Consider the following 25,556-nt stretch of genomic DNA (forward strand, 5'->3'; position numbering starts at 1 on the left):
CAGAGCAGATTATGACTTTGCTTGGTTTAACTTGTTCAATCCACCAGAGTGCCCAAATGATTGCCATTAGCTCTGTGGCAAAAACAGATGCTCCGTCTGTGACTCGCAAGCCTTGCTGGACTTGGGGCCCCACCAGGTAGATTCCACACCCTGCCCTTTGGCTATCTGGGTCCTTAGACCCGTCTGTGAAGACCTGCATGTGCGTCCCCCATGCCGCATTTAGGTATCCTTCTACCCGCGAGCTTGTGATGCCTCCCTCCTGCTTCCAGTCTAACAGAGTTAGATCTACAGTGGGCTCTGGGAGTAGCCACACTGGCACCGCTGACCAGAATGCATGTACTAGGCCTACTTTATTTTTGTCTACTCCCACTCTTTCAGCCAACTCTCCAGCGCCAGCTAGGAAATTTCCTTTCTTCTTCCCATCAGCAAACTCCCAACTCTTATTCACTAGGCACTTGGCTGAAAGACCCAGACCAGAACCTTTCAGTTTGGCCCAATAATGCAGTCCTAGCTTGCTGCGCCTAATTCTATGTGGCCACTCTCCCGTTTCCACAATCAGGGCTGGGATGGGAGTCGTTCTAAACGCCCCATAGCAAGTTCTTAGAGCTCTTGATTGCACTGCGTCTAGTTTGTCCAAAATGGACTTTGCAGCGGATCCATAGACAAAGCTCCCATAGTCTATTGCTGACCTGACCATTGCCTGATAAATCAATAACATTGTCCCCCTCTCAGCTCCCCATTCACATCCAGCCAGGCTCCGGAGGACGTTAATTACTTTTTCACATGTACTTCTCACTTTCCCTATGTGGACTCTCCATGTTAGCCTTTCATCCAACCACATTCTTATTTTTATTTTTTAAAGGAATTCCACATTCCTGCCTCTCCTCCAGATGGCCCCATCATCCGCAAACAGAGACCTGCCAAATCCTTGCCCTATATTTTTAAAGATGTCATTGATCATAACATTAAATAATACTGGGCTGATAGCTGACGTCTATCCTCTGGCAAGCGGTGAGGTATAATATTATGATTTATAGTATATCAGATGCGTCAGATGTTACAACTCCTTTTTTCCCCAAAAAGTGCTGCCGTACACAATAATAATTAGTCTAACAGGTGGATCAATAAAACCACACAGTGCTGAGACTGAAGACAACACAAGCCATTTATTGTGTGTGTGTGTGTGTGTGTGTGTGTGCGTGCCAGTGGCGTAGGGGATGGGCCCGCAAGCGACGCCCCAGCCTCTAGGGGGCCCCCTAACATTGGATACTGTGGTGGGTTGATATAATTCACCCACGGTGGGTTGGGAGTATTGTTCCGCACGGACAGTTAAGTGCGTGGTACCCGAGTTGTTTATTCAGTTACTGCTTGCGTGTGTTGTTGACAATCGTTCATGTTCTTCATTAAACGTTTAGCTTTGTAATTTGATACGCCGCCTCCGACTCCCGTCTCTCGGCACTACGATACAAACTTTTTTTTTTCTTTTTTTTTGGGCAGCGAGACACAAGACCCTGCAGAAAAATGAGCACGCGAAAGTACCTCAGTGGTGCGCAAAAACGGCAAGAGCAATATAAATTGTAACAAAATGCAGCGAAACTTCCCAAAATGTCATATTTTCTCACAAACCGACCCAAAGCAGCTTCTGCGACTAACGCGGGTAGGGATGCAGTTAGCCCTGGGTCAGGGACGAACGTCGTGGATGCACCTGTTGCACCGCTGTGGAGGTCAGTGTTACTGCAGCTGGCAGGCTGACCCGGCCGAGAGATCGTTTTCAAAACTAAAAATTATCAAAAGCTATCTGAGAAGCACCATGTCCCAGGACAGACTCTCCAGACTAGCGATTCTCAGCATTGAAAGCCAGCGCGCACGTCAAATGGATTTAACAAACAACTATGTTACATAGTGAAGGACTTCGCACAGACTAATGCCAGGAGGAGAGGACGTTTTGGTCATTGTTAAAGGTAAGAATAGCCTATTATTTTATATTATTAGAGATATTTATTAATCTATGAATCAAATTAACTCGGGGTGGTGGGTAGCCTGTCGGTCTGTTCTTGTTGCCGTTTGTGTATGGACATGTCACACACACAGTCACACATACGGTGTCAGAATGATTCTGAGCAAACGGCCAGCGCGCTGTAGCTGATAGCTGTCCAGGCCAACCATACGGTCTATGCTGTAGGCTTTATGCAGCCTTAAAATAAATGTACCGCTACATCCGTTTGAGTTAACCTCCGTTGCGAAAGGGCCCCCGCCACCACCTTGCGGGTGGGCCTCGGGATTTTGCGGTACGCCACTGGTGCGTGCGTGCGTGTGTGTATAAGCATATGTTGAGTGTGTATTGTGTGTGTGAATGTGTGCATTGTTGTTATTATCATTATTCATGTGTCTTTCTCCTTTGTTGCCTGTTAGTTCGTTTATATGTGTCTTCAGTGGTGTAGTCTAGTTTTTTCTAGTGGGTATACTGTGATTTTGCCCTCCCAGTCAGAGCGACACCTGTCCCGTAGCGACACCCCATAAGCACCACCACACTCACTTATGCATACAGTATGCATCTACACCAGTGTTTGCTGCCTTGGGGGGGGTGGCATGGACTGTACTGCCTCACGCTACAGAAACAGGAGATAGGCTCCTGCCCCCTAAGGGCCGTTAGGCTCCAGAACCATCGGTTCTCAAGGCTACTTATGTGGTCTTGACTACATGTCCACTTTCTCACCTGGTTCTTGCTGTCTCTCTGGTGTGCCGACACCATCCTGCTCTCTCATTCTCTCCCGCTCTATCCTCCTCTCTCCCTCTTTTGCTGTCAACCAAAAGGCAAATATAACAACCAGAGTATTTATAATTTAATAAGAGGTATACATTGAATTCACATCAAATCATAACATCATTCTAATTGAATATTGGGTTGCTGTGGGCAATGCAGTCAGATACTGTCTTTACTTACTCTCTCACCTTTAAGAAAATCGTATGTCCCACTACAAAAACAAGATGGCGGCGCGCACAGACGCAGCGGCTCGAGTGGCTTCAACACTGGTGTTCTTTAGTGTTTTTAAGTACATTTGTATGTACATTTTTATTTTAGTACTTATAGGGAACGGTTGTGTAAATAGTACCTACAGCAGGCACGACTAACTAGAAGTTGGTACGCAAAACGAGAAGACAGTAACAGCGGAGTTCCTGAAACAGCAAAGGATTCCTCACGATATCGCCCGCTTACCGGGAGAACAATGGTACGCAGTCCCGACCCTGAGGCGCAAACGTCGGCGTAGGGACCGCAAGCAACGACGGGGCTGCAGGGGAGGCCTGCTAGCTAGGCTGAGGAAGTGCCCGGACAAGCCAGCTTTGCCGAGTATATTCCTATCCAACGTCAGGTCCCTGACTAATAAGATGGACGAATTGAGACTACAGGTCGCCAAAAATAACATCGTGGGAGATAGCTGTGTGATTATTCTCACTGAAACCTGGCTAAATGACACTATCCTGGACTCCGCGATTAGCCTAGAAGGACGGACCCTACACCGGGCGGACCGGACTTTGCTTAGCGGAAAGACCCGCGGAGGTGGGATCATTATATCTACGAAGGATAGCTGGTGCTTAAACACGAAAACTGTAAGTAGCCACTGTTCCCAAAACCTGGAATACTTGACTGTTAAATGCCGACCCACTTACCTCCCGAGGGAATTCAATGCAGTGTATATTACAAGCGTTTACATTGCACCGAATGCAGATGGTAGCTTAGCATTGGCGCGGCTATATGACATCATCAGTGGTCAACAAAGCGCAGACCCACAGGCAGTTCACATTATAGCTGGAGATTTTAATCATGCCGACCTGAAGGCAGTACTACCCAAGTTCTATCAGCATGTTAAATGTGCAACAAGAGGAGAAAAAACACTGGATAAGGTATACACCAACATCAAGCGTGCTTACAAGGCTAGACCGCTAGCTCATCTAAGCATGTCTGACCATGTGTCAATCCTCCTGATCCCAGCCTACACTACCATGAGGAAAAGTGCTCCCATCATCACTAAGACTGTCAGAACCTGGCCAGAAGGGTCCGCTCCACTGCAGATCTGCCTAAATGACACCTCATGGCAGGAATATGAGCATGAGGACCTGGAAGAGTTCACGTCGTCGGTTCTGAACCACATAGTGAACTGCACCAAGTCAGTCACCGTGGACAAACGGGTCCGGGTCTACCCCAACACGAAGCCATGGATGACTGGGAAGGTCCAAAAACTGATCAATGAGAGGGACAACGCCTTCTTCGCAGGGAAGGGCACACTGCTGTACAGCACCACCAGGGCTAACCTAAAGCGCGGCATCAAAGAGGCCAAGGCAGACCACAGAGAGAAGATTGAGGAATGCTTCCTGAGCAACGACTCCAGGCGGATGTGGCAGGGGGTTCAGCACATGACAAACTTCAGAGCCAACAGGCTCACAGCCGCAGAGGACGACCCCCTGCTGGCGGAAAAGCTGAACTCCTTCTACGCCCGGTTCGACGAGGGGCGAACGGAGGTAACCACAACACAAACACCACTCTCTCCAGCTCTCAGCAGCCTCACCCTCACAGAGCATGAAGTGAGACGCGTGCTGAAGGCGGTGGACCCCAGGAAAGCCTCGGGGCCGGATGGCGTCCTGGGACGGGTGCTGAGGGACTGCGCCGACCAGCTGGCCGGGGTTTTCACCAACATCTTCAACCAGTCCCTGTCCCAGGCCACCATCCCACCCTGCCTGAAAACCTCAACTATCATCCCAGTCCCGAAGAAAAGCACGGTGAGCTGCCTAAACGACTACCGCCCGGTGGCACTCACACCAATCATCATGAAGTGCTTCGAGAAACTAGTCCGGGCCCACATACTCACACGCCTCCCGCCCAACCTGGATCCATACCAGTTCGCCTACAGAGCCCACAGGTCCACAGAGGACGCCATCGCGACGACTCTCCACGCCACTCTATCCCACCTGGAGAGGGGAAACAGCTATGCGAGACTGCTCTTTGTGGACTTCAGCTCTGCCTTCAACACCATCCTTCCAGACAGGCTAGTGACCAAACTACTAGACCTGGGACTATCACACTCTATATGTGCATGGATCAAGGACTTCCTGACCGACCGCCCCCAGAGGGTGCGGGTGGGCTCCCACACCTCCACAGCCCTCAGACTCAGCACTGGGTCCCCCCAGGGCTGCGTGCTAAGCCCCATCCTCTACAACCTCTACACCTACGACTTCACCCCCGTCCACCCCAGCAACTCCATCGTAAAGTTTGCAGACGACACCACCGTGGTGGGCTGCATCTCGGGGGGGGACGAGGCGGCGTGCAGGGATGAGGTAGAGCAACTGAGCAAGCTGTGCAAGGTTAACAACCTGCTGCTGAACAAGTCAAAGACCCAGGAAATCATCGTGGACTTCAGGAGGAAAAAGTCCGAGATCCAGCCCCTGCTCATCGACGGAGAGAGCGTGGAGAGAGTCTCAACCCTCCGATTCCTGGGGGTGCACATACAGGATGACCTGTCCTGGAAGAACAACACAACAGCCACCATCAAGAAGGCACAACAGCGGCTCTACATCCTGAGAGTCCTCAGGAAGGAACACATCAAGCAGGAGATAATGGTGGCCTACTACCGCGGCGCAGTGGAGAGCATCCTCACCTACGGCATCTGCAACTGGTTCTCCAGCTGCACAACCGCGGAGAGAAATGCGCTACAGAGGGTCGTGAGAACAGCCCAGAAGATCACCGGCGCCCCCCTCCCCTCTCTGGAAGAGCTGTACAACACACGCTGTCTCAGGAAGGCCTCCAAGATCTCCAGAGACCCAACCCACCCTGGGTACAAACACTTTACCCGGCTGCCCTCGAAAAGGCGGTACAGGACCATGGCCGCAAGGACAAACAGACTGAAGCACAGCTTCTACCCCAGGGCCATCCAGGCCCTGAACACAGCAAAGACCTAGGTTCTGGGCCCTGGACAGTCTGGACGGATTGATGGCAGCTGCTGGACCGAAAAAAATCAGGTGTAGTGCTGAGGCACAAATATGTACATTTCTAGCCTGCAAACTGCGACACTTCAAAAGAATGTGCAATAACACTATGTGCAATATGACAACCCTAGTCGTCTATCTGTACAGTATAGTATAGTGGATAGTGTACATAGCCTTTATTTATGTAAACCAGCTCCTTCCCTTCTTGTGTTTTTAAAAAAAACAAAAAAACTTTCCTAGCACCAGGGGAGCCACCCCTCCTAAATGTCGTTGTTTTGTACCTGTACTGTAGCAATGACAATAAAGACCATTCATTCAAAAAACAGACATTTCCAATGAGTGAGGGTTTGTTCCAATGCTTCAATCCACTGTCCATGTACTGTAAATATACCATTATGGTATTACCATAAAGCCCAATTCTAGCAGAATAAGAAAGATTGTATATCTACTTTAAGTAAAATAATAAAGTGCATCCAGTTAGCTCTTTAGCTGGCATGTGTGCAGCAGACTAGCTCATCTAATCACCTCTGAGCACGCTAGCTAGCTTGCTAGTTCTTTAATAATAATAATAATTCATTGAATTTATATAGCGCTTTTCCGAGGCTCAAAGACGCTGACACTATAGGGGATACGGAAAACACAAAAACAACAAGTAACATGGAACACAGAGTCAGCGAACGGGGGGGGGGGGGGTGGGGACAGGGGAGGTGGTTAGGGGTAGGGGAGGCTGTATGCATATCAGGGGGGTGGCAGGGTTAGGGGAGATGGGTAGGGGTAGGGGAGGTTGTATGCGTGTTAAGGGGGGGGGGCGGGGGTGCCGGGATGGGGGAGATGGCTAGGGGTAGGGGAGGCTGTAGGCATGGGAGAACAGGTAGGTTTTGAGGTGGGATTTAAAAGTGAGAAGTGAGGGTGAGTCTCTGAGTGGTTGGGGGAGAGAGTTCCAGAGGCGGGGTGCAGCTCGTGAAAAGGCACGGTGACCGAAGCCTTTGAGTTTTGAGGGTGGGACAGTGAGGGGAACAATGGATGAGGATCGGAGGGTACGGGTAGGGCGGTGGGGGAGAAGGAGGTCAGTCAGGTAAGGGGGGGCCAGGCTATGGAGGGCTTTGTATGTGAGGATGAGGATTTTGGATGCGTTCTTTGATGGGGAGCCAGTGGAGAGAGTGGAGGACAGGAGTGATGTGGTCACGGGAGCGGGTGTTTGAAAGGAGCCGTGCAGCAGAGTTTTGGACCATCTGGAGTCTATGGAGGGAGCGGGAGGTGATGCCGGTGAGTAGGGAGTTGCAGTAGTCAAGGCGGGAGGAGATGAAGGCATGGATGAGGGATTCAGCAGCGGACGGGGAGAGGCAGTGTCTGATTTTTGCTATGTTGCGGAGATGGAAGTAGGAGGTCTTGACGATGGAGCTGACGTGGGGATCAAATGAGAGGGTGGGGTCCAGGATGAAGCCGAGGTTGCGAGCCAGGGGGGAGGGGGTGATGGTAGTGTCATCGATGGTGAGTGTGATGGGTCCGGTTTTATTGAGGGTGGATTTGGTGCCGATGAGGATGACTTCGGTCTTTTCACTGTTGAGTTTGAGGAAGTTGTGTGTGAGCCAGGTTTTTATTGCTGAAATGCAGTTTTCGATGTGAGTGAGGGGTGGGTTCTGGGTGGAGTTTGTGGTGATGTAGATCTGGGTGTCATCGGCGTAGCAGTGGAAGTCCAGGTTGAATTGGCGGATGATGTGACCGAGTGGGAGTGTGTAGCAGAGGAAGAGCAGGGGGCCGAGGACTGAGCTATGTGGGACCCCCTGTGTGACAGAGGAGGAGGAGGAGGTGTGACCGGAGAGGGAGATGAACTGATGTCTGTTTGAAGGAGGATGGAGTGGGACACTGTGTCGAAGGCTGCGCTCAGGTCTAGTAGAACTAGGATGTTGAGGGCACCTGAGTCAGCGGAGGTGAGGAGATCGTTGATGACTTTGACCAGGGCTGTTTCAGTGCTGTGATGTGGGCGGAAGCCAGATTGAAGGGGTTCGTATAGTTTGTTGGATTGGAGGTGGGAGTGAAGTTGGGCAGCGACAGCGCGCTCTAGGGTTTTGGAGAAGAATGGTAGGTTGGAGATGGGGCGGTAGTTGGAGAGGTTGGCTGGGTCAAGAGTGGGCTTTTTGAGAATGGGGGTAACAGCGGCAAGTTTGTAGCTTGAGGGAACGTGGCCTTGGGATAGGGACTGATTGAAGAGGGCAGTGAGGTGGGGGATGAGGGCAGGGAGGCAGGCCTTGGTCAGGGTGGTAGGGAGGGGGTCGAGGGAGCAGGTGGTTGTTTTGGAGGCGGTGATGATAGTAGTGATGAGGGAGGAGTCAACAGGGGAGAAAGTAGTGAGAGGAGTAGGGGGAGGGTAATCAGGAGGGGGGAAGATGACAGCAGGGGGGGCGGGGGTGGTGGAGTTGGAGATGGAGGCAGTCAGTGAGCTGTTGATGTGGGAGATCTTGCTGTTGAAGGCGTGGAGAAAGGAGTTGCAGAGATCAGGGGAGGAAGTTGTGTTGTTGTCCGGGGGCTGGAGTAGTGTCTTGACAGTGGAGAAGAGGGTGCGGGGGTTTCGATTGGTGGTGTTGATGAGGTTGGAGTAGTAGGCAGATTTGGCAGCTTGGAGTGCGTCACGGTAGGAGGAGATATGGTGCTTGTAGGCTTCGGCTTGGACAGTGAGGTGGGTTTTGTTGTGGAGTCTTTCTAGTTGGCGGCCGGTCTGTTTCATGGTGCGTAGTTCAGGGGTGTACCAGGGGGAGGAGGTGGTGAAGGAGACAGTGATGGTTTTCAAGGGGGCCAGTGAGTCAAGGGAGTCAGAGAGAATGGAGTTGAGCATGGTGGCATAGTCTTCCGGGTTGGTGGGAGTGGAGTCAGTGGGGAGGGCAGAAGATATGGACTGAGATAGAGTGAGTGGGTTGACAGATTTTATGTTACGGAAAGAGATGGTGCGTTTGATGGGGTGGCGCGGTAGGGGCAGGGGGGCAGAGAAGAGGATGCAGTGGTGGTCAGAGAGTGGAAATGGAAGAGGGTGGGGGTTGGATATGGGTAGGGAGGCAGAGCAGACAAGGTCGAGTGTGTGGCCTTTTACATGGGTGGGGAAGTTGATGTGCTGGGTGAGGTGGAAACAATCAAGGAGAGAGAGGAAGTCAGAGGTGAGGTTGGAGTTGGGTTTGTCGACATGGATATTAAAGTCACCGGTGAGTAAGAGACGGGTAGAAAGGGAAGAGGCGATGGTGAGGAGTTCAGAGAGATCAGAAAGAAAAGAGGGGTGTGGCTTCGGTGGGCGGTAGAGTAGGAGTGCAGTTATGGAGTTGGGGAGTGAAAAGGCAAGGTATTCAAAGGATGACATGGGTGGGAGGTTGAGGTCCAGTATAGTGACAGTTAGGGAGTGTTTGTGGAGAGCAGCGAGACCACCCCCTCGCTTAGAGAGGCGGGGTTTAGCGATGTAGGTGTAATTAGGGGGGGTGGCCTGGTTGAGTGAGTAGTAGTCCGAGGGTTGTTGCCAGGTTTCAGTGAGGAGAAGTATGTCCAGGTTGTTGTCCAGTATCAGTTCAGATATGACAGGGGATTTGTTGGAGAGAGAGCGAGTGTTCAACAGTGCAAGGGAGATGGATGGGGGAGCAGGGGGGAGAGAGCGGAGGTTTGAGGGGTCAGCGGTGCGGTGTGTGGTGATGACAGGTGAGCGAGAGTTAGTCCAGAATGAGGGGATGTTTGTGCCTTCAGGGTGGTGTAGAGTCTGGTGTCGATGTTGCTGGGAGCCTCGATGGATGTAGCGGCGGCGGAGAATGCCTGCCTTGGTGGCGGCGGTGGCAGCAGCAGCAGTGAGGCGATGGTTGTGGTTCAGTGAGTGGAGGTCAGTGGCAGTATAGGTGAGACGAGAGAAGGGCAGGGGGAGGTGGGGGGTAGGTGAGATGGCCGGGAGTCTAGGGCAAAACGATAGGAGCAGCAGGAGGGTGAAACCAAGTTGAAGATGAAACCAGAGTACAGGTGGGAGTAGTTCAGTGGATAGGTTGGGAGTAGGGTTGGGTACCGTTTGGGTTTTATCCGGTACCGGTACCTAACCGATACTTTAAAAACGGTACCGGTACCAAAACGGTACTTAATTCGGTACTTTTGATTTTTTAAAATGACATATATATATATATATAATAATAACACGGTCGACAACATTAAACAGCTTTTCACTTTTTTATTGCTGAGGCACAATATATATTAGTTAAATATACACTCAAATTAAAATAAATGAAAATAAAACTCCTGAGCCTTGGGGACTCCATTAAGCTGGGGGTGCCTATCGTTGGTACTGATGTCGAATACGAGTACACACTTGTTCGGCAGCCCCTCAAGGACATCAGAATATTCTTAGAAAAGGGATCTAGTGAAGAGGCCTGCATAGCCCCCAGAACCAAGAAGACCAAGAGGAAATATAACTCTGATAAACTGGAGCCCTCCACCTCGTCAAAATCCAAACTCTGTTGCCGCTCAGCTACTACTACTCCCCTCCCCCTCTCTGGTCCATGATGACACGACGATTCATTTTTCAGACACAGTAGTAGGATAAGGACAGTACCCGAATATCAAGAGATCCCCGATCATGTTGTCCACCTCGCAGAGACGCAGCCACACATACGCACAACGTCATCAACAGACGCGTCGAATCCTGGAGTGCACTGTCCAATCAAAGGCTTGCGTTCGTAAACTCGCTCTGAGAGCGTCGCAGCGCACACTGGGCCCGACGTCATAAGGGGAGCAAGTCATTTGATTGGACAGAAGGCATTCCACGAGTGGTGATCAGAATTCCAGAACGAGTTTACGGAACGCACCCATAAGTCGAGCGTCGCGTTACGCCAACCCGCTAGCGGAAGTTGCTATTAGCAACCTTCTCGTTATCCTTCCGAACTCGCTGCTTTCACTGAGTGGAAATTTAACAGGCGATGTGACGTCGCGAGATAGAAAAGTACCGAAATGAGGCACCGAAATCTCCTTTGCGATTCGGTACGGGTACATACCGAATGTAAAGTAACCGGTACCTACCGGTACCGATTTTCGGTACCCAACCCTAGTTGGGAGTGACTAGTAGTTGGTGGGCAGTGAGTTGTGTAAACATGGCAGTGAACCAGAGTGACAGCGTGGTGTTGTTGTTGTTGTTGTCGTATGTATTGCTAGCTTGGGACTGAACCCGCGCGGCCGGCCAGCCTAGCCGTGCCATGCCAGCGACCAAATCCCGCAGTAGTGAGTGAAGGTTGGGAAGGACTGACACTCACCTGCGGAGATGGCAACCCCCAAACCGGGGAGGGAGTGGTGGCTACCTCCCAGGACGAGGGTAGTAGCACAGCACGGCCAGGCTAGCGATGTCTGAGAGCGGCGCACAGCGGGTCGGTCGGCACGGCAACACAAAGCCGGGGGACAGGAACGATGGTGTCAAGAAGTGTGAATCCAGTGGGAGTTAGTGGTCCAGTGACGGGGTTAGTGGTGGCGGTGAATACTGTAGTCCGGTAGTGGAGGCAGTGAGAGGCGGGAGATGGCGCGGGGGGGGGGGGGAAGCAGCGGAAGTCAGGGAAAAAATTTAATAAAATAAAGTGAAAAAATACTTGGAAAACAAAATAAGGAAAATAAAAAGCGGAGACTTTTGGGGGAAGACGGGCACACAAAACAAGGTAGACGTTGAAAACAAGAAACTATAGACACTTTAGGACACAAAAAGACAGGACAGGGAAACAGAAGCGGCAGTCACAGTGCGGACGCCAGCGGTGCTCTGAACCCGGAAAAGCAGCTACGGCAAACGCAACAGGACAAACAGACACTATTATTCACATCATGAAACTATAATCAGACACTTTCTAGTCACAATAATAACGACTAATTTGAACCAACTTTCTCTGTCAGAACACAGTAATTATATTTGCTAACGTTTCAACTTGCTTACTTTCTTCTGCAGAGCTTTCACCCTGCAAAAACTCTCTCGCGTCAAAACAAAACAAAACCATTCTCCAGCGCGGCACGAAGCGAAGTGTGGAGGTAGGTCTGGCCCGCCCACCCCAAGGCAATTGTAGGGGAAATACTGAGAGCATTCTGAACGACTGGTTATGCGATAACAAACATGTCAGAAAGTTCGATGTAAGTGTTTCGTAACATAGACGGGGTGAATTCTATGAATAAAAGTGTGAAAGTTCTGTCACAAAACGCAGTTACGTATCCTCGCGCATTTTTAAGTGGGTATACGCAAATCCTTGGCCTTTCCTAGTGGGTATACGGCGTAGTCCTGCGTATCACGTAGACTACACCACTGTTTGGTGGTTGGCCCCTTCCTCCTACTGTTTTTCAAGTCAACTTTGTTATCCTCATGAGTATAACTATTACTATTTGTATTGTTTTGTTTTCCTTCATTGGTTACTGAATAAGAATGTCTTTTGTATTTTTTTTCTAAATAAGAATATGAATAAGAATGTATTTTTTTCTAAATAAAATTAGTCCCCTGAAGAAGGTGATGCTACAGCATACAATGTGATTCTAGAGAATTGTATGCTTCCAACTTAGTGACAACAGTTTGGGGAAGGCCCTTTCCAGGTTCAGCATGACAATGCCCCCATACACAAAGTGTCAACCATAATGTCAACCATAATGACATGTCAACCATGTCAACCATAATGACATGGTTTTCTGAGTTTGGTCTGGGAGAACATGACTGGCCTTCACACAGAGCTCTGACCTCAACCCCATCGAACACCTTTGGGATGAATTGGAACGCCGACTGCAAGACTGTCCTTCTGACCCAACATCAGTGGCCGACCTCAGTAATGCTCTTGTGGCTGAATGGGAGCAAATCCCCCGCAACCATATTCTAAAATCTAGTAGAAAGTCTTCCCAGAAGAGTGGAAGCTGTTCCAGCAGCAAAGGTGGGACCAACTCCATATTACCGCCCATGGTTTTGGAATGACAAGTTCAACAAGCACATATGGGTGTGATGTTCGGGTGTCCCAATACTTTTGTCCATATAGTGTATATGGAAACTTAATTATTTAAATGTTTTATTATTTATTCAGATTTACAGAATTGGAATGCTCTGCTCTTGGATCTTAGATCAGCTGGCTCGGTCGAGGTTTTAAAAAAAACGCTAAAGACTGTCTTGTATAGACAGGCTTCTGGATAGCCCCTAGAGCCTGTCTTTCTGTGTCCTGTTGATGTTGTTGTACACCTGTTATTTGTTTTTGTTTTCACTTGTTTGCCTGTTTTAACCTTCTGTGGCTTTCACTCTTTTATTATGCTTTATTGTTTTTCTTCTTTGTTATGTAAAGCACTTTGTGACCCTTGGTCTGGGAAAGGTGCTGTATGAATACATTTTACTTACTTACTTACACCAACTATAACCTCACCCTGCACCAGATCGGACATCAGCTCCAGTCTATGTAAGGGAACCGACAACCCTAATCCCTGATCCAAAACACTCTGTGTGTGTCTGTCTGTCCCCGGCAAGAAAGGAACACTGACTAACACTGACTAACACAAATGATTCAGATGCCCCCAATGTTCCTCAGGATCTTCAAAGGAACCTTTTCATCAGCCTCCCCCCCAGAGATACAAGACCCTCGGTGATAAAAGGTGCGCAATCTGAATCAATTAATGTCTTATCAGAAACTCACAGTTTCAACAAGTCAAATTCAAGACCTTTTTTAGACCTCTTTGAATATAATTTTAGACCTATTCGCGACACCATATGATAGCTTTTTGTCATCCTCGAGGTGATGAAATTAGGGATTTGTTGAAGTCATTTATGATGACATCTGCCCCGGACTGGCCTTCCTTCTAACAGAGTCGATCTGTAATCTGTATTACCCTAAAGGTAAACTAAGATACTTAGGCTAGAGGCGGAGAGATTCACCCTGCTGTTCACTGTCTTACTTGCTTCCTCCTATTGTCATATCCCACAAATAAGCTTATAATTTATAATTAATTATAATTTTGCCATTTAGCAGACGCTTTTAATCCAAAGCGATTTACAATTACGAATTACAGGGACATTCCCCCTGGAGTAACTGAGGGCTAAGTGCCTTACTCAAGGGCACACTAGTAGTGGTGTGGTTTCAGGCGGGATTTGAACTCACAACCTTCCACAAGTCCAACTCACTATCCACTAGACCACCACTACCTCCCACTAGCCTCAATAATAGCACTTAGAAATCATAGGCACTTAGGTCCCTGTATTTAATGACAGCTCTGATATTTTGTTAGGCTAGGCTAACCATTTAGTAGTAACTATAACGTGCATTGAATCTAATGTTTTACAGTTGACAAGAAGGGTACAAGGGACCTTTGTTACATAGGGAATTCCTAATAAATGCTGTGCCTGTCTCTAAATCTTGCCACATAACCTTCTACCAAGAACCTTCTGACTGAACGAACCTATTGCTTACTATAGCTTATTAACCTTTGAACCTAGTAATCATTTTACCCTCGCCTTAAGCATGCCTGTCATCAAGACCCTCACTAGCGCCACCTAGGGGCAAGGCCAAGTAGTGGAGCAGCGAAAGGTCAAGACTCAAGACAACCTCTCTAACTCAGCTTCCAATCGATTGCCTACGGTCATGCCGCATGACATCAATGGTTGCAGAGTCTTCCCGCTGCTAGAGAGAGTTCATGCAAGGACATTGAGTCCTTGTAATAACTTAATCTAGTAACCTGTTAATCCCTGATATCCAGTTCACCTATTATAAGGTCAATCCAACCGATCATACGATTGATCTACCCATTATAGAACTGGATACCTTATAGGCTTTGACCCACCCTTTCATAGGATCAGAGGCCTCTAAACCAGTGGTTTTCAACCCTCTCCTCGGGGACCACCAGCCGTTCCACATATTTGATCTGTTCCACCACCAGCACACCTGATTCAACTAATCAAGTACAAATCATAAGAGGGTTGAAAACCACTGCTCTAAACCATAACCCGGCCTTGACCAACCCTCTCAGAGGGTCACGGCTACCTTAAACCCTCTCATAGGGCTTTCACACCGGCAAAGAACCGTGCCGGTTCGCGTTCGCGTTCGGAAACCTCTGAACCTTGGTGCTGTCTGGCGAACGAGCCCGCGTTCATACCAGTGTAACCTGAACCATCCGCGTTATCAACGCTGGGTGATGAAGGGGCGGGATAAACAAACATTTCACAACTAGATGGCAGCTACTTCACTGGAAATGAAGATAATATCTTCCACTACTACAGTATCTGAAATAAACACTATTTTCTATGAAACAAAACAAAAGACACTTTCTACACGCATTCTTTTACTAATCAGCTGCTCCGTTACTGGAATAGAAATGGCTTACGAAATTCGCGTTCGCGCATGTCCGCGCGCGTGTGCCTGTGTGTGTTTGCTGAGCATGTGAGGAAGATAGAGAGAATAATGACACTTTTGATATTGTTTTGGATCACTAATGATTAGATTTAGATTAGATTACATTTGGTCTACTTCCTCCTTGCTGGTCTCTGCAGCCTAGAATATGACACACCCTCTGACGACGTCACGGTTCGCGTTTTTGGTTCACTTGAGAACCACTATTTTTTGGTGCCCGCTGCGAACCAACTTTTCAGGTTCCGAACCAATTGAGCTTCGGTCTGAACGCGCCGGCCGGTTCCAGACTTGGTTTGCGAACGCGAACCGGCACGGTTCTTTGCCGGTGTGAAAGCCCTAACAGAGGTTCATGGCTACCTTAAACCCTCTAAGAGGGTCATGGCCAGGGTTCGAGTTATGTGGGAGCCAATGGGAGCTGAGCTCCCATAAGGAAGGTCTGAGCTCCCATGAAAGCAGTAAAATCATACATCTGTGGGGGTCGCTAATAATACATTACCACAACCATTTTTTTTTTTCAACAATATATTTATTGAGTTTTTTGAAAAAGATAAAACATATCTTGAAAATAAATAATTAGTAATAATGATATATGTTTATACTGTACATACAAGCAGATAACTCACCAGAATTGCCATACACATGTAGGCCTATATATAGTACGTACATTGATGGAGAGGCAATCATATAACTGAGCTCATATATACACATACAAAATAAAAGGGAGAGAAAAAAATAAAATAAAGGTAATAATAAAAACATGACCACAACCATTATTTGATCAAAAATGTCAATGTAATGAGTATTATTTATATTTATTCATACGATAAATATTCTAAAATAAACAAGTTTTCCAAAAGAACTACGCGCACCAGCATTAATCTCCTGTGAATGACAGTATGCCTTTGACCAGGGCTTGACGCTTACCTTTTCCCCAGGTAGCACTTTGCTACCATGTTGAACAATTTAGTAGCACACCAAGAATTTCAGTAGCACAATGAAAATTGTGCAATTTTCGTCAACAACGACAACAAATTATCATAATCATAACATATCAAAATGATCATAACCGGCTCTTGGCCGTAATAAAAATGGAGACTCACACAATGTAAAGGGGAAGTAAGAATATTAATTTCAGTTGGCCCACGGTTCGGTATGAACCTCGGTTTTTGGGTCACGGTTCGTGTTTTTTTAAATGTTTATAAATGCTACTATTTATTTACAAACTGTTACTTTATTTTGCTTATACTTATGGAACTTTAACATTTAGACACATTCCAGAATATGACTGGTAAATTGTATAATATAAATATATATAAACAAAAAACACTTTCAAATGTAAAAAAATTACATAAACACTTTGAAATGTGACGTGTTGTGGATTGGAACTACGGATCATAAGCTTTCAAATGATGTGTCATACATTGAAATCCGAAAAAATATGAAGTTAGAGTCATTTGAATGTTGTTAGACGTCAGGCAAATATAGGGTTAACCTCTTTGTAATGAAACCGGAAGAAAACGCTGCTAGCAGCTAGCGGCTAACAAAACACAGCGCTACGAACTATGAGAGCTGTATCCCATATACCCATTATGCGCATTTTAAGCGCATATAGGACTCGCGTGAAGGATTTCTGCGACACGCGTTTCTGTTCACTGTTTTCATTCCCTCATCGCTTATACACATAAGTTTGACTGCGCATGACAGTAGTTCAGTTAGTCGCACTGGTGCGATTGAATGTATTTCCAAGTCGCACAGAAATATATTCACTCGCAAATGCGACCAAAACAGTCGCACTGTCGAGCCCTGCCTTTGACTGCCTGCACTTTACCACCAAGACACTATGGGGCGCAGTAGAATATTGTGCAACAGCAGAATATGATCGTTGAGAGCTTGCGAACGTGATTATTGAGAAGAAAACATTCAGTAGCTAGCTATCATGCCGCCCCAAAAAAGGCCACTGCTGCCGACCGAGTCGACAAGCCTGGAAAGTTTCGGGTTTTCAACCAAGAAACCAAACTTGAATTCAGCTGCACCTGTTATGACACCCAATGTTGAAACTGTTGAAATAGCAGAGCTCAAACAAAAGCAAGTGCTTCCGAAGAAAGTAGCAGAACTCACCTCCAGTATGTATAAGGAGACAGCTAGTTCGTTCAGGGCAGCCTATACTGTCGCTAAAGAAAGGATGCCTTATACAAAACTGAATCCAATTATGAAACTTAATGAGATGAATGGCGCGACAGTTGGCCCCTGCTCACCGATCCGATCATTCATGTGCCCAGATTGTAGAGCACATTGCACAAGAGATGAAACAAATTAATTTCTAATGTCAAATCACTTGATTCCCGTAGTAGCATAACATTAGATGAAAGCACAATTCATGGATGAGCATACATGATTATTTATGTCAGGTGCGATGTCACTGGAAATGGAGATGTGGACAATGTGTCGTGCTAACAGGGAAAGTGAATGGACTGTAGGGCTGGGTATCGCCACTGATTTCCCAAAACGATTCGATTCCGATTCACCAGCTCAGTGAGCTCACGATTCGATTCGATTCACGATTCGATTCGATTCCGATTCGATCTAGTTAAAATATACATTTTTTGCTTGAATATGAAAGAGATTCTCAGAATTAATGCTATAAATGGTTCAAGGAACCCTATAACATGTAGCATTGTTAAACATATCAATGAATTGACTCCAAAGCAGTTACATGAATGTACTTTTTATTGGAACACATTTTATTGGAACATATGAACATCATTGACCAACATTTTGCAACTACAAAAAGTGTTTTTTAACGTGCTTTACTGCAGCCGATGTAAATAAAGGGGCTACAAACATAGCCTACCGGTAATAATCAACAAAAAAAGCGTTTCCGAACGTTTTTTGAGGGGTTTATATATACAAAAAAAAAAAAAAAAAAAGGAAAGATCGATCTCGGGACTTATGAATCGATAAATCGCTCATTTAATGAAGATCGATTCAGAATCGGGAAATCGATTTTTTGAACCCAGCCCTAATGGACTGTATAGCAAAAACAGCAAAATGATTGGCCGTAGATACCCGTAACTATCGCTTATAGCTGTTGTTTCATGTGGTGCTGTTGATGTGGTGAAATGAGTAGCCTATGGCTAATTAAAACTTGTAAGTCCCATCGCTGTGTGGGCATGATTCGCGCGCGTGCATGAGAACATTTCGCACTGTTATTTTGGAGACCCCCACAAAGCTCAGCTTATAACTCGAACCCTGGTCATGGCTACCTTGAACCCCCTAACCCTAACCCTTAAACCCTCTCTGGTGATTCTTCAATCCACCCTGATATAGGATGGAATTCACCTTTCTAAATCACATTTTTTATTTGGTTTAATTATTTGTAAATATTTTATTCTCCTTGGAATGATACATGCACTCCATACACCGCACAGTCGCATGTAATTCCAAGTTTATGAATTGTAAAACATCTGGAACATCTGTAATCAAGAGACCAGATGTTTCAATTATAAATAATAACTTAATTATAATATTTGTTTATAATAGTGCTAATAATAATCATCCTAATAGCTTGTCAAATCATTGAACCCCTCTCGTCAATTGTTCAAGTAATACTTTATTATTCATTAAGTGATGGTAAAAATGCCAGCACATGCATATATACTGTATAAATATATATCATCCCATAAGTGGGTAAAAAGTATAAAATTAAGAAATTAAATAAATTAAATAAATTCATCAAGTAATTTAAAAGTCATACTAAATGTTAAAAATAATAATAAAAGGAAATTAAATGAATGATCAACCTTGTTCTTCCCATACTCTGCCTATCTGATATATATACAAAAATAATGTTTGGCTTTGACCGATGCCCTAATTCCTCCTTTCAGCCACCAGCCTGTATCCTCAGAGTTGAAATCGGCCCTCGGCAGAGCCTCGTTTCACTTCCCCAATACAAGTGAAGGCGGTTCCAAAAATAATCCAAGTCTGAGACAAAGTATTATTCAGTAAGAAACCCTCTACGTTTTACAGCCCAATTGGCTGGGATCACTCCAAACTATTAGCTACTAGCTAAAAAGAGGAAGTTCTCCTCTCCCGGAGACCATCTGGTCAAGAAGGGGAAAGTTACTTGCTCTTACGCCTAGTGAGCTTATTTTAGTAAAAGGGGAACTCCTTTGTCCTTAAGCTCCGTCCCTAGATCAACATAAGACATTGTTTTAATCAACAACAAGATAGCGCACACATCCTATCTCAAGTCTCAGCTACATCACATTGGTCCTATCTCACATTTCTTATACATCTTGCAACACAATCAACCCCATTCTAGTGGGTATCTTGGATATGTTGATTTCTCTCAGAGTATATGTGTTAAACGTTTCACTTCCTGATTCTATTCCTATGCAAGCAGGTCTACATTTCATAGCAAATCAGTCAGGCAGATCATGGCAGAAACATTCATCATTGCAGAGTCATTGGTGGTAAACCCAGGCTAATCATGAGGAACAGCTCGATGTCATTGTTCAAGTCCAGACCCAATGCTGGCATTGGATCCTCCTCCGACGGAGGTGGGGTCTGCTCATCGTTGCCCTCTGGTGGTGTTATAATGACCTGTGGCAGGGTGGACTGCTCAATGCCTCCCTCTGGTGGCAAGAACCGTGGAGTGATCTTCAACAACCACTTATCCGGTGTGGTGAACATCACACAGTCCTGCAGATTCCTCCTCTCTGATGCTTCTTCAGGCTAACTGCATGACCAAAACTCTTCCCACACTCGGAGCACTGGTATGGTTTCTCTCCTGTGTGTATTCTCTGGTGTGCTTTTAGGTGTCCTGCATTATTGAAACTCTTCCCACACTGTGTGCACTGGTATGGTTTCTCTCCTGTGTGTATTCTCTGGTGTGTCTTTAGGTTTCCTGCATGATTGAAACTCTTCCCACACTGTGTGCACTGGTATGGTTTTTCTCCTGAGTGCATTCTCTGATGCTTCCTTAGGGTATTTGCCTGATTGAAACTCTTGCCACACTGTGTGCACTGGTATGGTTTCTCTCCTGTGTGTATTCTCTGGTGTTCTTTTAGGTGTCCTGCATTAATGAAACTCTTTCCACACTGGGAGCACTGGTATGGTTTTTCTCCTGAGTGCATTCTCTGATGCATCCTTAGGGTATTTGCCTGATTGAAACTCTTGCCACACTGTGTGCACTGGTATGGTTTCTCTCCTGTGTGAATTCTCTGGTGTGTCTTTAGGTGTCCTGCACGATTGAAACTCTTGCCACACTCGGAGCACTGGTATGGTTTCTCTCCTGAGTGCATTCTCTGATGCATCCTTAGGGTATTTGCCCGATTGAAACTCTTGCCACACTGGGAGCACTGGTATGGTTTCTCTCCTGTGTGTATTCTCTGGTGTATCTTTAGGTGTCCTGCACGATTGAAACTCTTGCCACACTCGGAGCACTGGTATGGTTTCTCTCCTGTGTGAATTCTCTGGTGTGTCTTTCGGGCTCCTGCACGATTGAAACTCTTGCCACACTCGGAGCACTGGTATGGTTTCTCTCCTGTGTGAATTATCTGGTGTGTTTTTAGGTCTACTGCTTGATTGAAGCTCTTGCCACACTGTGTGCACTGGAATGGTTTCTCTCCTGTGTGAAATCTCAAGTGGCTCTTTAGGTGTTGTTCCCGATTGAAACTCTTGCCACACTGTGAGCACTGGTATGGTTTCTCTCCTGTGTGTATTCTCTGGTGTCTCTTTAGGTTTTGTTCCCGATTGAAACTCTTGTCACACTGGGAGCACTGGTAAGGTTTCTCTCCAGTGTGTATTCTCTGATGCTGCTTCAGGTTTCGTGCATGGTTGAAACTCTTGCCACACTGGGAGCAGTGGTGTGTTTTCTCTCCTGAGTGTCTGTGTTGTTTATGGTTTCCTGATGTGGTGGAGCTGGGCTCGCTGTCTGAACCTGGGTTGGAGCTCTGCTCATCTGTAAGAATATGAACATATACAGGGTTACAAACACATTTTGTGCAAAACATTGAGCAAAGTTGTCAAAAAGAAGAATATTATTTTAAATAGATATATAACTATAGTTTATACTGCAAAACATGATGGTGTCTCTCTAGTTTCTCAAATATATTGTTAAAGAAAAGGTGTAATAAAATAAAATCATATAAACATGCCTGTACGTCATATACGTGTGAGTTTGTCCCAACATAATACAAGGGTCAAAAGGTCAAATTGTATGACCAAGTGGATTGGGGGAATAACACAATGGTTAATTAGCACAATGTATATATAGCCATGGTATAAATACAAGGAATTGTATTTATTCAAGGAAATAAGAAAATTCAAGGAAGCCATCATACAGTAAGTTGACGACCCAAAACATCTTGCAATAGCAACTAGGGAGTTTTTCAGAGCCAAAAAGTTGAAAGTTTTGGACTGGCTCCGGGTCATAGCATAGATATACATGATTTACTTACTTAAGACAAATGTAGTAAGTCGCTTTGGATGAAAGTGTCAAAAATGTAAATGTAATGTAGACGGATGTGGCTGTCCTATAGCCCACTAGGTTAGACTGGGGAACCAGCCCTGATAGATCAATCCCACACAAGGGGAGAGACCAGGACTGTCAGACTATGCAGGTTCTGACTGACTTACAGTGCACTGGACAGATGAATTATCCCCCGTCTAAACTACTGAAAAGCAGCCAACCGAAGTCCTCGTTAGCATCGTTAGCAACAAATAGGCCCGAGCTTTGGGCTTGCATGAATGAACAACACTGAGGTAAGACTCAGAGGCGCCGGGCAAAACGCACAGAACAAGACAGGGTCAAGCCAAGATTTCAGAGGCCGCAAGAGCCTGGGAATCACGTGACTCCCCAGCCCCCCCTGGTGACTCCCTGGCCCGCTCAAGAACACCCCCTCCTTCCTCTGCTTCTCCATGTGACATGCAGCGGATGAAACAGACCTCACAGATGATTGGAGACTCGGCGATCAGAAATGTAAGAGGTAAAAAATTGCAAATCCATTGTCTTCCTACTGACTAAATATCCAGACACAAAGCGGCTCATATTACACGTGGGATCAACCAATCCATGTAAAATGAGACGTGATTTTATGGAACATTTCAATAGACTTGACAAGCTTAAGATTGAAACATTCATCTGTGGACCGCTTCCCACTGTTGCCAGAGGTAACTTCGAAGTCAGCTGCTAAGCCTTAACACTCGGCTTTCGGGAGCGTGCAAACTTAAAGGGCTGAAATCTATTGACCACTGGAACATATTCTGGAGATAGAAAGACCTATTCAAAAGAATGGGCCTCCACTTAAACAGATCGGGAAAATACCATTTAACAAACAACATACTCTTCAACCTCATACCCTCTGCTCCCCCTTCTCTCGATGCTCTTGAGACAACTGAAAGGCCTACAATGCAGGATTCTTCAGATTCAGCACAGCCAACTGAATTGTTCCCAGTAGTTCACAGTAGGGATGGACGGTTTTTCGGTTAAACCGAAAACCGGGGTTTCTAAAAATAGAAACGGTTTTTTATCAAAACCGTCTGAAACTTTTTTTTTTTTTTTTTGAAGAATAAAATAGAATAAGAATAAAACTGGAACATGTCACATTACAATTACTCGCTTACATTTAATAAGATCATTTTCGCTGCTCTCTGTAAAGCGCATTGGGTCACTTTTGTGAGAAATGCGCTATAGAAATAAAATGTGATTTGATTTGATATCAATCAATCAATCAAACTTTATTTATGTTCTATAGCACAAATCATGCATTGAATGTAACTCCAAGTGCAGTATTTACTAAACCACAATATAATAAAACAAGAGCTATACGGATCAAGAGTGTTTGTGCACAGCGCCACTGTGTGTGAAGGCGCTACTGAAAGTGATGACAGAACGCATGTCTCAGAAGATACGCGGTCACTTAGTGACGCAAAGGTAGTTCTGTATTTATCTCTATCTGTATTAGTACATTTATTTTGAAAGCTCTATTTTGACAGCTCTACCATGGGCACTTTTATTTTGATGGGGCATTCTTTGTTGATTGACTTACGACAGTTCAGGACGAGTCAGTCTCGCGGCATGTGGTTTTTATGAAAAGCTTTAAGTATGTTCACTGCATAAGTCTAATATTTCAGTGATTATTGAGCAGTATTCAAATATTTAAATACATTGAGCAGCAGCTGAAACTTTGTCTAAGAACCAAGATATTGAGAAAGCAGTTCATTCAATGAAGACGCTGTTCCAAGAGATGATCTTCCGTGCAGGCGTGCACCCTGGATCAGCGGAGCTGGTGTGTTAAGTGTTCATGTGTTTTCATGTATGGTGTAGCTTACAAAAGTCTGCCTTTCCACTTATATTTGTGAAACTAAGTAGCCTAAATGCGTTGCGACTGTGCTTACGGTGTTTTAATGGTGTTCGACATGAGTGTATTGTAGCAGTAGGGCTCAATTATTAGAAATTGGCGCTCTTTTTCTTTTTTAAATGTATTTTTCGGTTAACCGTAAAACCCCGGTTTTACTCTCTGACGTTTTTTCGGTTTCAATAATTGGAAACCGTCCATCCCTAGTTCACAGCTCCAGGTCTCCCCACAGACCTGCGACTCATCAGAGCCCACAGTAAAGGGCCCTCCAAACTCATCACAGCCTACAGTAAAGGGCCCTCCAAACTCATCACAGCCTACAGTAAAGGGCCCTCTAAACTCATCACAGCCTACAGTAAAGGGCCCTCCAAACTCATCACAGCCTACAGTAAAGGGCCCTCCAAACTCATCACAGCCCACAGTAAAGGGCCCTCCAAACTCATCACAGCCTACAGTAAAGGGCCCTCCAAACAGCCTACAGTAAAGGGCCCTCCAAACTCATCACAGCCTACAGTAATGGGCCCTCCAAACTCATCACAGCCTACAGTAAAGGGCCCTCCAAACTCATCACAGCTGGCTGAACTGCGATCTTCAGTCGCCAGGGCAAGACAGATCGTTAGCCAACTTGTTGAGCCACTAAAGCGACGGTGCAGCCCCCTGTTCTCTCCCCCCACCCTCACTCCCTGCCCCCAACTCCCCAAACCACTCAACCCCAAATGAAGGTCCTTAATGGCATTCGTGTGAACACTGACTCCAGAAAAATCTGTTTTAGTACTACTAGACTGGTTTAGATCCTACCTACAGGACAGAAGCTATTATGTCTCCATTGACCAAATTAAAATGACATGTGAAGTTCCCCAAGGGTCAATCCCCCCTCCTATTCAATCTCTATATGCTTCCATTGGGACACATCATAAAAAAGAACAAAATTGCCTACCACAAATATGCAGATGACATACATAGCCCTCTCACCGAACGACTATAGCAGGGGTATTCAGCAAAAATTCAACAAGGTCCAGTTAGAGAAAATGTCCTCAAGCAAAGGTCTGGAACATTATAATGTCTAGATTGCGTTATGATTCAGTGCCATATAAACTCCTCAAAAAAAGTTTGGAAACGTCATTTCAGTCGATTCTTCCTCCCCTTTAATAATACCAATGGGTATTGTATTTTATATCGTTGGAAAGCCTTATTAGTCACCTTTACAACGAGGTACAACTAGTAAGGATCATGCATTCGTGGAATGAGTAACACAAATAAACGTGTGGGTAGCGGGTAGGGATGTCCCGATCCGATACTGATATTGGATATCGCCGCGATATTGGACCTGAATGCTGGATCGCGGATCGCACCAGAAAAAAAAAAGGCTCCGATCCGCGCTCTCGATCTGGTGTGTCACTCAAGTGACGACAACAGTAGTAGCCAGTGGTCACGTGCATGACCAGGGCTCGATAGTGCGACTGTTTTGGTCGCATTTGCGAGTGAATATATTTCTGTGCGACTTGGAAATACATTCAATCGCACCAGTGCGACTAAGAGACTGCTGAACTACTGTCATGCGCAGTCAAACTTATGTGTATAAGCGATGAGGGAATGAAAACAGTGAACAGAAACGCGTGTCGCAGAAATGCTTCACGCGAGTCCTATATGCGCTTAAAATGCGCATAATGGATACAGCTCTCATAGTTCGTAGCGCTGTGTGCTTCCGGTTTCATTACAAAGAGGTTAACCCTATATGTGCCTGACGTCTAACAACATTCAAATGACTAACTTCATATTTTTTCGGATTTCAATGTATGACACATCATTTGAAAGCTTATGATCCGTAGTTCCAATCCACAACACGTCGCATTTGTTGCTTTAATAAAGGCTG

The sequence above is a fragment of the Nansenia antarctica genome, assembly GCF_963989245.1.
Source record: "Nansenia antarctica genome assembly, chromosome: 9".
Classification (NCBI taxonomy): domain Eukaryota; kingdom Metazoa; phylum Chordata; class Actinopteri; order Argentiniformes; family Microstomatidae; genus Nansenia; species Nansenia antarctica.